General features: G+C 39.9%; 1 protein-coding gene across 2 annotated transcripts in view; it reads right to left on the bottom strand.

Annotated features, from left to right (window-relative positions):
• FMN1 (formin 1) overlaps positions 1-13,317 on the bottom strand; it is a 411,489-nt gene that overhangs the window by 316,049 nt on the left and 82,123 nt on the right. The window lies entirely within an intron of this gene.

The raw sequence follows: 13,317 nt of genomic DNA, 5'->3' as shown, positions 1-13,317 counted from the left end.
GGCACGAACCCGTGTCCCCTACATCGGCAGGCAGACTCCCAACCACTGTGCCACCAGGGAAGCCCAATCCTATTCTTAAACACAGTTAAAGAGAGGGCAAAGAAAAAGAGGAGAGGCCAGAGCTATGGCTTTGAAGTGAGATGTATTTGGGTTCACTATGGGATATTACTTACTAGTTACACGCTAGATGTGTCACTTAGGCAAGTTCCTTAACTTCTATGAGCCAGTATTTACATGTATAAAATAGGGAAAATAATAACTCATAGGATTGTTCTAAGAATTAAATGTGCTAATATTCCTAACCCGGTGCTTGCTTGATTCACCACAGACACCCAATAAATAGTAAGCATACTTTATGAAGCATGTATAGTTACAGGCATCAATGAAGTGGGAGAGAGGAATCACGTTTCCATAATTTTGAAATATATTCACTATTGCCTCCATTTTGTCCATCATTTTACTTTGAGATTTAAACAAAACAAGTATATACAGCGCTACTGTCATTTTCAACCCTTTAAAAAGTATCATGAAATATTCTGTAGAAATGTTATAATAGTTCCTAGAATCACAGTCACTTACTTTCTATAGCTGGAAAGGGACGTTTATAATGTTCCTACACAGGACATTTATGTAGTAGTTGTAGTTCATAATGCAATTCAGAAGGAATAATAATCATAAATCAAGATGGCTTAATTAAAACACGTAAAAATCAAAAGGCAAGAGAAAAATAACTGGGCAGTAAAAACTGGAGCCTTATGTTAGCATAGGAGTGCTCTCAAACATTCCCTAGGCAAAGGCTGCTGCATTTCAAATTTTAAGTGGGTCATATGGGATGTAATTTTAACCACAAATTCCCATTTTTATCCTGGAGAGAAAAGAAAGAAAATACTTTTCTGAATATGCACATGGAACATAATGGTATATGTAGAAAGAGATCAGCATTTAAAGAACTAATGTGAAGCTCACAGTCTAAGCAATGCACACAGAACTGCAGTTTTTGAGACAGAAAAGGGAGGCTGAAAAAAATTAAACTCATTCAAAGGGAGCAAAAAAGCAAACAGTTGAATTTTAGAGAAGCCAAATAAAATACTTCAGTGCAATATTCTAATTCATTTAAATAAAATTCATAGACAAATTTCTCACCAATTTTATAAAAGTTCTAATCTGTGGTTTCTCAGACTCTGAAAGCATAATATAAAGTTTTCTCTATGTAGATGCTTCAAGAGTCCAAATTTTACATGAACAGCTATTCTGTTTCATGTCAGAATAGACAGGGGAAATGAGGACAGTAAGTGTTATCAAGATCAAAGAAAAGTGAACTTCACAGTTCCATTAACCATTAAGGTGTTCAATGGTTAAGACAAGCTTATTATTCTTTTTGTTTTATAAAGAAATCTGGGATGTTACTAGATTTGTCATGATCTTGCAGTTTATAGAGAGGACAAGTAGATGTCAAGGGAAGTGTGAGAAATGGCCTAAGAACTGAGCTTTATGATTGGCATAAATTTAGGTTTCTATTTACATGTGATAACAAGCTTCCACACCAATTGCAAAATTGGAACTAATTTGAGAGAGATAACCGGTTACATTTCATGGGCTTTAGGAATAAAACTAGATGACTTTTTTTCAACTGCTTTATCGTGACTTAAAGTGGTGAGGAGTTTGTGAGAAAAAAAAGGCGATTTTCCAGTTCTATCAATAATTCATCCCTCCCCACTGTTCTTTTTACCTGAATCATTTCTTGATCATTTATCATACAGCCAACAGACACACAATCTCTGTCTCTTTCTCTTTCACACACGCACACATATGTACTCATATATACAAATAAACACATGCCTTCAGAAAACAAGCTAGCTTGATATTTCTAAATTCACTTCACTTGCAAATACAAACCCCATTGTCTAGAATATGCTAATGATGTGGGGAAGTCCACCTGCGGCCTTTAGCTTTAAGCTCTCATTGGCTTCCATGAAAACAAAACAAGGATGTGGCCCTTTCCATGTACTTCAGAGGCACTGTGTCTGAGAGCCCTCTGCATCCATCCTTTGCTGTCAAAGTCAATTGATGCCACAGAGTTTGCCTTTTAGAAGTGAAGGAACGTGAGGGCCTGAAATCTGCTCGTGTTCCCATCAGTGTTTCCCCATCAACTGTAAAGACCCAAGGTCTGAGGCATCCAGTGTCCCAGGTGAGCAGTTGCAGAATCTTCACTGGATTGTTCTGTGGGGTGATTTTGGTTGTGGTTCTAGCTTTCTAATTCTGAGCCTGGTTCTCAATCCTTCTCACTGATTATGAGAGCTAACTCATATCCATGAAATGAATTTGGTCCTTCAATTAAAAGCAAAACAAAAACAAACAAACAAATCAGAAAAGCATCCAAACTAGTGGAGAGGTAGAGGGGCTTAACATTTAAGCACCTAGGTCCAGACTCGGACAGACCTGGATTCAGATCCTTGCACCTGACTTTACTGAAACTCTCTCCTTATTTGTATCAATACAATAGGTATAATAATACTTCAAAGAATGGTGCCTGGCATTGAGGAAGTGATCAATTCATGGCAGTTTTGTTATTGGTTTATGACACTTAAGGTTTGGTGTGGACTTGGTAATTATATCTTTCCGTTCATAAGATGTAATTACTTGGAACCCAATGCAGTGTCCTCCACAGACAATTAAGCTAATTCAATAAGGAGCATCCCGGGACCCATGGGTGGGGTGATGGAGATGATCCTTGGAAACCAGCATCACCAAGAAGAGTTCAAGGCTTGTGTTTTAAAAGCTGCGTGCAAAATCCTACTTTCAGAATTCATGCAACCGATATAGAATTCTGACGACTGCTTACCTTTTCTGCTTTGCATACCTTTTGTCCATCTCAGGCCACACCTCTTTTAGCGTTTTTTTTCTATCCTGCCCAGGTCCCTTATTTACAGACATTTTACAAACTATCCTCTATGGTGAATAGTCATCTCAAATGGAATCTTTAAGAAACTGCACTTGTTGTAAGAAGTTAGGCCCCATTTGCTCTCTGGTCTGTCCAGATTCAGTGGCCTTGACATGTCTGGCTCAAAGTGCACTGGCAACTGAGGAGCACGGCTAATGACAGTTTCTAATAGTGGAATATAAGAAACTGCCCTTTAAGGCTAACTGTGTAATGTTCATGCTCTGAATGGGCACTCTAGGGTGACTGAGGGTTTATCACATATAGATGCTACCCCAAGGCAATTCACACATTTGGTGCATTTGGATGTTGCTCCCAAACTGACACCTAGGATTGCCAGATTCAGTAAATAGAATACAGGATAACCAGTTAAATTTGAATTTCAGAAAAACAACAAATTATTTTTCACTGAATATGTCCTATGTAATATTTAGCAACCTCATGACCTAAAAGTGGAACTGACTGAGCACTGGGTTCTTTCAAGAACTTTCTAGGTCACCCAGAATGGTCTACGGGATTTGCTAGAGCAGGATGATCACCCAAACAGAACCTCTCTACATAGCAGTCTGGCGGACATTCAGCCAAGGGGCATCAAGACAGCAGCACTGGTTGCTTAAACACTGAAATATATACTGGTTGGTAAACAGATGCTGCTCGGAGCCTCCCTGGTGTCTACCTTCCACCAGCTCCACCTCCTGCCATTCCTCCAAGGAACCCTTGGACCTTCTCACAGTTCAGTAACTAAAAGATGAATGTAACATGCAACAACATGGATGGACTGCAAGAGCATTATGCTAAGTAGAATAAGTCAGACAGAGAAAGACGAATACTGTTATGTTCTCACTTATAAGTGGAATTTAAAATAACCCAAATTCATAGAAACAGAAAAGAGACTGGTGGTTGCCAGATGTGGGGAGATGAAGACAGAGGAAAATGGGTGAAAGGCAGTCAGAAGGTACAGACTTCCAGTTGTAAGACTGATAAGTCCTGGGGATGTAATGTACAGGATGGTGGCTATAGTTAACAATGCTGTACTGCACGTTTGAAATTTGCTAAGAGAGTAGATCTTGAAAATTCTCATCCCAAGAAAAAAAAACTTGTAACTATGTGAGGTGATGGATGTGAAATGAATTTACTGTGGTGATCATTTCACAGTATATACATGTACCAAATCATTATGTTGTACACTTGAAACTTAAACAATATTGTATGTTAATTACACCTCAATAAAACCAGGGAAGAAAAAAAGGATTGCACTGGAGAAACAGAAAGAAATGATATAAGCCTTCAAATAGAGTTAGGAGCTGATAAATTTTGGTCTCACTATCAGAGTTGTGACATTGTTCCTCGTATTAAAACAAAGATTCATGTTGAGAATATTAAGATGTATTTGTTTTTCTTTGAACGAATTTCCATCTTTTTCTTTGAATTTCTTGTATTGCTTTGTATTTCTTTTAAGTAATTTTCATTCCCCACACACCACACTGCTTGGGTTGACTTATGCTCCTTTAATAGAATCAGGAAATGTAATATTATAGCTAAAAGGAACACTGTTTCATCTGTTCGTGTTGCTCCCATCCTGTCAGCACACACTTGTTAAAGAAACTGAGGCCCACCGAAATTAACCAGTGCCCAGAATCCCACAGCTAGCTAGTGGTTGAGCCAGCAGTGGAAGTGAAGTGAAGGAGACCTCCACCTCTTGTTCTAGACCAGAGTGGGCCAGATCTGACCCACTGCCTATTTTTGAATGACTCCTTTAAGAATGATCTTTACATTTTTTAATGGTGGGAAAAAAATCAAAGATGAATAATATTTTTGATAGGTGAAAATAGTATGAAATTCAAATTTCAGTGCCTATAGACTTTTTTTTTTTTTTTTTGCGGTACGCGGGCCTCTCACTGTTGTGGCCTCTCCCGTTGCGGAGCACAGGCTCTGGACGCACAGCCTCAGCAGCCATGGCTCACGGGCCCAGCCGCTCCACGGCATGTGGGATCCTCCTGGACCGGGGCACGAACCCGTGTCCTCTGCATCGGCAGAGGGACTGTGCCTCAACCACTGTGCCACCAGGGAAGCCCTGTCTCTAGACTTTTATGGGAACACAGGCACACTTATTCATGTATGTATTCTCTACAGCTGCTTTTGTTAACAGGGTTGATTGGTTACAACAGAGACTGTATGGTCCCAAAGCCTAAAATATTTCCTCTCTGGCTCTTGACAAAAATAAATAACTAAATAAAAATTAATGCACAGCTAAATAAGGGGCCTTAATAGCACCCTCAGCCCTAATGCCTGGGGCCATTCCAATTTGTGGATGCCAAATTCCCCCCAATTATTAAATGTTTTAGCTATCACCCCTACATACTAATGAAATGCTGCATGTCCACAGAAAAAGACTGATTAAAGTAACTTCTTGGGTGGACCTTCAAGATGGTGGAGAAGTAAGATGTGGAGATCACCTTCCTTCCCACAAATACATCAAAAATACATCTACATGTGGAACAACTCCTACAGAACACTACTGAACACTGGCAAAAGACCTCAGACCTCCCAAAAGGCAAGAAACTCCCCCCATGTACCTGGGTAGGGCAAAAGAAAAAAGAAAAAGCAGAGACAAAAGAATAGGGATGGGACCTGTACCTCTGGGAGGGAGGTGCGAAGGAGGAAAGGTTTCCACACACTAGGAAGCCCCTTCACTGGCGGAGATGGGGGAGGATTGGGGGGAAGCTTAGGAGCCACGGAGGAGAGCCCAGCAACAGGGGTGCAGAGGGCAAAGCGGAGAGATTCCCGCACAGAGGATCCGTGCCGACCAGCACTCACCAGCCCGAGAGGCTTGTCTGCTCACCCACCAGGGGAGGTGGGGGCTGGGAGCTGAGGCTCGGGCTTCGGTCGGAGCGCAGGGAGAGGACTGGGGTTGGCTGCGTGAACACAGCCTGCAGGGGGTTAGTGCGCCACAGCTAGCCGGGAGGGAGTCCGGGAAAAATTCTGGAACTGCCTAAGAGGCAAGGGACCATTTTTTCGGGGTGCACGAGGAGAGGGGATTCAGAGCACCACCTAAACGAGCTTCAGAGACGGGCATGAGCTACGGCTATCAGCTTGGACACCAGAAACGGGCATGAAATGCTAACGCTGCTGCTGCAGCCACCAAGAAAACTTTGTGCAAGTGCAGGTCACTATCCACACACCCCCAGGGGCCTGTGCAACCCGCCACCGCCAGGGTCCCGTGATCCAGCGACAACTTCCCCAGGAGAACACTTGGTGCACCTCAGGCAGCTGCAAAGTCATGTTGGCCTCTGCCGCCGCAGGCTCACGCCACATTCCAATTATAACTACCGTGCCCCTCCCTCACCCAGGCCTGAGTGAGCCAGGGCCCCCTAATCAGCTGCTGCTTTAAACCTGTCCTGTCTGGGTGGCAACAGAAACCTGAGGGCAACCTACATGCAGATATTGGACCAAAACCAAAGCTGAATCCCAGGAGCTGTGTGAAAAAAGAAGAGAAAGGGAAATTTCTCCGTGCAGCCTCAGGAGCAGCAGGATTAAATCCCCACAATCAACGTGATGTACCCTGCATCTGTGGAATACCTGAATACACAACAAATCATCCCAGAACTGAGGTGGTGGGCTTTGGGAACAACTGTAGACTTGGGGTTTGCTGTCTGTGGCTGACTTGTTTCTGATTTTTATGTTTATCTTAGTATGGTTTTTAGCGATTGTTATCACTGGTGGATTTGTTTATTGGTTTGGTTGCTCTCTTTTTTTAATTACTTTTTTATTTTAAAAATTTTTAAATTTTAATTAATTAATTAATTAATTTTTATTCATTATTTTCTTTCTTTTTTTCTCCCTTTTCTTCTGAGCCATGTGGCTGACAGGGTCTTGGTGCTCCAGGCTGCTGTCAGGCCTGAGCCTCTGAGGTGGGAGAGCCGAGTCCAGGACATTGGACCACCAGGCACCTCCCGGCCCCATATAATATCAATCAGCAAGAGCTCTCCCAGAGATCTCCATCTCAAAACTAAGACCCAGCTCCACTCAATGACCAGCAAGCTCCAGTGCTGGATGCCCCATGCCAAACAACTAGCAAGACAGGAACACAACCCCACCCATGAGCAGAGAGGCTGCCTAAAGTCATACTAAGATCATGGACACTCGAAAACACACCACCAGCTGCAGCCCTGCCCACCAGAAAGACAAGATCCAGCCCCACGCACCAGAACACAGGCACCAGTCCCCTCTACCAGGAAGCTTACACAACCCACTAAAACAACCTTACCCACTGAGGGCAGACACCAGAAACAACAGAAACTACGAACATGAGGCCTGCGAAAAGGAGACCCCAAACACAGTAAGTTAAGCAAAATAGGAAGACAGAGAAATACGCAGTAGATGAAGGAGCAAAGTAAAAACCCACCAGACCAAACATATGAAAAGGAAATAGGCAGTCTACCTGAAAAAGAATTCAGAGTAATGATAGAAAAGATATCCAAAATCTTGGAAATAGAATGGAGATTATACAAGAAATGTTTAACAAGGACACAGAAGAACTAAAGAGCAAACAAACAATGATGAACAACACAATAAATGAAATTAAAAATTCTCTAGAAGGAATCAATAACAGATTACCCGAGGCAGAAGAACGGATAAGTGACCTGGAAGATAAAATAGTGGAAATAGCTACCACAGAGCAGAATAAAGAAAAAAGAATGAAAAGAATTGGGGACAGTCTCAGAGACCTCTGGGACAACATTAAACACACCAACATTCGAATTATAGGGGTCCCAGAAGAAGAAGAGAAAAAGAAAGGGTCTGAGAAAATATTTGAAGACATTATAGTTGAAAATTTCCCTAACATGGGAAAGGAAATAATCAAGTCCAGGAAGCACAGAGAGTCCCATAAAGGATAAATCCAAGGAGAAACACCGCAAGACACATATTAATCAAACCATCAAAAATTAAATACAAAGAAAATATATTAAAAGCAGCAAGGGAAAAGCAACAAATAACATACAAGGGAATCCCCTTAAGGTTAACGCCTGATCTTTCAGCACAAACTCTGCAAGCCAGAACGGAGTGGCAGGACATATTTAAAGTCATGAAAGGGAAAAACCTACAACCAAGATTACTCTACCCAGCAAGGAGCTCATTCAGATTTGATGGAGAAATTAAAACTTTTGCAGACACGTAAAAGTTAGGAGAATTCAGCACCACCAAACCAGCTTTAGAACAAATGCTAAAGGAACTTCTCTAGGCAGGAAACACAAGAGAAGGAAAAGACCTACAAAAACAAAAGCAAAACAACTAAGAAAATGGTAATAGGAACATACATGTCAATAATTACCTTAAATGTAAATGGATTAAATGCTCCAACCAAAAGACATAGACTGGCTGAATGGATACAAAAAGAAGACCCATATATATGCTGTCTATAAGAGACCCACTTCAGACCTAGGAACACATACAGACTGAAAGTGAGGGGATGGAAAAAGGTATTCCATGCAAATGGAAATCAAAAGAAAGCTGGAGTAGCAATTCTCATATAAGACAAAATAGACTTTAAAATAAAGACTATTACAAGAGACAAAGAAGGACACTATATAATGATCAAGGGATCAATCAACGAAGAAGATATAACAATTAGAAATATATGTGCTCCCAACATAGGAGCACCTCAATACATAAGGCAAATGCTATGTAACAGCCATAAAAGGGGAAATTGACAGTTACACAATCACATTAGGGGACTTAAGCACTCCACTTTCATCAATGGACAGAGCATCCAGAATGAAAATAAATAAGGAAACACATGCTTTAAATGACACATTAGACAAGATGGACTTAATTGATATTTATAGGACATTCCATCCAAAAACAACAGAATACACCTTCTTCCCAAGGGCTCATATGAGGAACATTCTCCAGGATAGATCATATCTTAGGTCACAAATCAACCCTTGGTAAATTTAAGAAAATTGAAATTGTATCAAGTATCTTTTCTGACCACAACGCTATGAGACTAGATATCAATTACAGGAAAAAAACTGAAAAAAATACAAACAGGTGGAGGCTAAACAATACATTACTTAATAACCCAGAGATCACTGAAGAAATCAAAGAGGAAATCAAAAAATACCTAGAAACAAATGACAATGAAAACACAATGACCCAAAACCTATGGGATGCAGCAAAAGCAGCTATAAGAGGGACGTTTATAGCAATATAATCCTACCTCAAGAAACAAGAAACATCTCAAATAAACAACCTAAACTTACACCTAAAGCAATTAGAGGAAGAACAAAAAGACCCCCCAAAGTTAGCAGAAGGAAAGAAATCATAAAGATCAGATCAGAAATAAAAGAAAAAGAAATAAAGGAAACGATAGCAAAGATCAATAAAACTAAAAGCTGCAACAAAAAGAATAAAATACCTAGGAATAAACCTACCTAAGGAGTCAAAACACCTGTATGCAGAAAACTATAAGACACTGATGAAAGAAATTAAAGATGATACCAACAGATGGAGAGATATACCATGTTCTTGGATTGGAAGAATCAACATTGTGAAAATGACTATACTACCCAAAGCAATCTACAGATTCAATGCAATCCCTGTCAAAGTACCAATGGCATTTTTCAGAGAACTAGAAGAAAAAATTTTACACTTTGTATGGAAACACAAAAGACCCTGAATAGCCAAAGCAACCTTGAGAAAGAAAAATGGAGCTGGAGGAATCAGGCTCCCTGACTTCACACTATACTACAAAGCTACAGTAATCAAGACAGCATGGTACTGGCACAAAAACAGAAATACAGATCAATGGAACAGGATAGAAAGCCCAGAGATAGACCTATGCACATATGGTCACCTTCTGTTTGATAAAGGAGGCAAGAATATACAATGGAAAAAGGACAGCCTCTTCAATGAGTGGTGCTGGGAAAACTGGACAGCTACATGTAAAAGAATGAAATTAGAACACTCCCTAACACCATACACAAAAATAAGCTAAAAATGGATTAAAGACCTAAATGTAAGGCTAGACAGTATCAAACTCTTAGAGGAAAACATAGGCAGAACACTCTATGACATAAATCACAGCAAGATCCTTTTTGATCCATCTCCTAGAGAAATGGAAATAAAAGCTAAAATAAACAAATGGGACCTAATGAAAATTGAAAGCTTTTGCACAGCAACAGAAAACATAAATAAGATGAAAAGACAACCCTCAGAATGGGAGAAAATATTTACAAATGAAGCAACTGACAAAGGATTAATCTCCAAAATTTACAAGGAGCTCATTCAGCTCAATATCAAAAAAACAGACAACCCAATCCAAAAATGGACAGAAGACCTAAACAGACATTTCTCCTAAAAAGACATACAGATGGCCAACAAATGCATGAAAAGATGCTCACCATCACTAATCATTAGAGAAGTGCATATCAAAACTACAGTGAGGTATCACCTCACACCAGTCAGAATGGCCATCATCAAAAAATCTACAAACAATAAATGCTGGAGAGGGTGTGGAGAAAAGGGAACCCTCTTGCACCGTTGGTGGGAATGTAAATTGATACAGCCACTATGGAGAACAGTTTGAAGGTTCCTTAAAAAACTATAAAGAGAACTACCATATGACCCAGCAATCCCACTACTGGGCATATACCATGAGAAAACCATAATTCGAAAAGAGTCATGTACCACAATGTTCATTGCAGCACTATTTACAATAGCCAGGACATGGAAGCAACCTAAGTGTCAATTGACAGATAAATCGATAAAGAAGATGTGGCACATATATACAATGGAATATTACTCATCCATAAAAAGAAACGAAATTGAGTTATTTGTAGTGAGGTGGATGGACCTAGAGTGTGTCACACAGAGTGAAGTAAGTCAGAAAGAGAAAAACAAATACCATATGCTAATACATATATATGGAACCAAAAAAAAAAAAAAAAGTTATGAGCAGGACAGGAATAAAGACGCAGACGTAGAGAATGGACTTGAGGACACAGGGAGGGGGAAGGATAAGCTGGGACGAAGTGAGAGAGTGGCATGGACATATATACACTACCAAATATAAAACAGATAGCTAGCGGAAAGCAGCTGCATAGCACAGGGAGATCAACTCCATGCTTTGTGACCACCTAGAGGGGTGGGATAGGGAGGGTGGGAAGGAGACGCAAGAGGGAAGAGATATGAGGATATATGTATATGTATACCAGATTCACTTTGTTATACATCAGAAATTAACACACCATTGTAAAGCAATTATACTCCAATAAAGATGTTAAAAAAGAAAAGTAACTTTTTTTTTTTTTTTTTTTTTTCGGTATGTGGGCCTCTCACTGTTGCGGCCTCTCCCGTTGCGGAGCACAGGCTCCGGACGCGCATGCCCAGCGGCCATGGCTCACGGGCCCAGCCGCCCCGCGGCATATGGGATCCTCCCAGACCGGGGCACGAACCCGTATCCCCTGCATCGGCAGGCGGACTCTCAACCACTGCGCCACCAGGGAGGCCCAGAAAAGTAACTTCTTAATGATGACCCTGCAAATCAGGTTCAAAACTGAAAATGAGCAGTCCTCTCCAACATTTAAGGCTGATCAAAGTATCATAAAGTGATACACGTCTCCCTGAGCTTAGCGTTCACAGCCCCCCAGAGGAAAGAAGTCCTTGCAAGCTGGTGTGGTGATCAGTAACAGGATGCAAACTTTTACTAATCAGTAGAACCCTCCCAAGCAGACATCTTAGAATAACAATATTCAGAACACAGGAGACAAATTGTAGCTTCTGAAGAGGGGGTAGGGCTTGCAGGTGAGGAGTCTTAGGGACCAAGCTATAAAACGACTGATGTAGAAAATAATCTAAAGAAAGTACCCCAGTTTTTAAAAATTATAATTAATGGAAAACTAAGAAAGATGTAAACATTTATATATATTTTATTGTATATTTATGTAAATTATATATAAACATATATTATTTATACATCATATATAATATATGTAATATATAAATATTATATTTGTTATACATATATTGTATATAATATATATAATTTATATACGTGTGCATAAACACACAGACACACACACCATTAAAGGCTGGTTCAGGAAATAGACCTTGTTTATGTGATATATTTCAAAAGCCTAAAAATACTTATAGACAATAAATCAAAGTTTATCCTAAATATTGGAGGGGAGGGGTATAAGAAAAATTATTTATGTGGTAGTGCTATTTATTTCCAAATTGTAGTACTATCCCAAAATAAAAAATAACTTTAGGGAATTCCCTGGCAGTCCAGTGATTAGGATTCTGCACTTCCACTGCAGGGGGCACAGGTTCGATAGCTGGTCAGGGAACTAAGATCCTGCATTTTGGCCGTGCCCTTGGCCAAAAAAAAAAAATTTTAACATCCAATAACAGAGAAATGGTTAAATAAATTTTGAGATACAATGTAGGGGAACATTATTCATTCACTGAAAATATATCCAGGAGGAATTTGTAGCAACATGGACAAGCAATGTAAAAGTAATAGGTAAAGAAAAAAAAAAAAGAAAGTAATAAGGATATAAAATCTATGCTTATAAGTTAAAAAAAAAAAAAAAAGTTCCTCGCTGAAAATCCATCATACACAGTGAAAAATACAAAGAAAATTTATCAAAAATTTACAGTTGTTGTCTGTGGTTGCTGAGATTATGAGTTATTACTTTCCTTTCAATTTAACTACATATTTCAAATTTTGCAAAAGGATTGTATATGATTTCTATAACTGAAATAAAGTAAAATTAGGAAATAATTTAATTCACCGAGTAAAAGGAAAACCAGAAATACATCGTTTAGTCAATGTGCTAAAAAACACATAAACCCAGCATTTTTTTAAAACACAGAAGAAAAAGAAAGTGGTCTTTCAAAATCCATTTCAGCACTGTGACACTCCAGGCCTCCTGCTGCGGCAAACTCAACTTAATCTGGACGGTAGATGTCGCTGTTACACTTCTTACTTTGAGCACATCTCAAGATGCACAGTTTGCTTTTTCGGGAGAGGCGTGTAAACAAAAACTAGAAATTTCCATTTCATCTCTTGAAGGGCTGTAGATTTTACATCTTACAGCTTCATTCTAAACCTCCTTTTACAATAACTGAGATGTCGAATGCTTTTCTAAAATGACATACAATGACTATGGTTTTTGAAAAGTGCAAGATTCTTCTGCTCTTGGTTGCTTGAGAAAATTGCTACCCATATGAACCTTACAGGCCACACTCATCAAAAACATACTTTCAGGGCCTCCCTGGTGGCGCAGTGGTTAAGAGTCCGCCTGCCGATGCAGGGCATACGGGTTCGTGCCCCGGTCTGGGAGGATCCCATATGCCGCGGAGCGGCTGGGCCC

Source organism: Mesoplodon densirostris, chromosome 4, assembly GCF_025265405.1.
Source record: "Mesoplodon densirostris isolate mMesDen1 chromosome 4, mMesDen1 primary haplotype, whole genome shotgun sequence".
NCBI classification, from domain to species: Eukaryota; Metazoa; Chordata; class Mammalia; order Artiodactyla; family Ziphiidae; genus Mesoplodon; species Mesoplodon densirostris.
This window is presented reverse-complemented; position numbering and strand designations above follow the sequence as displayed.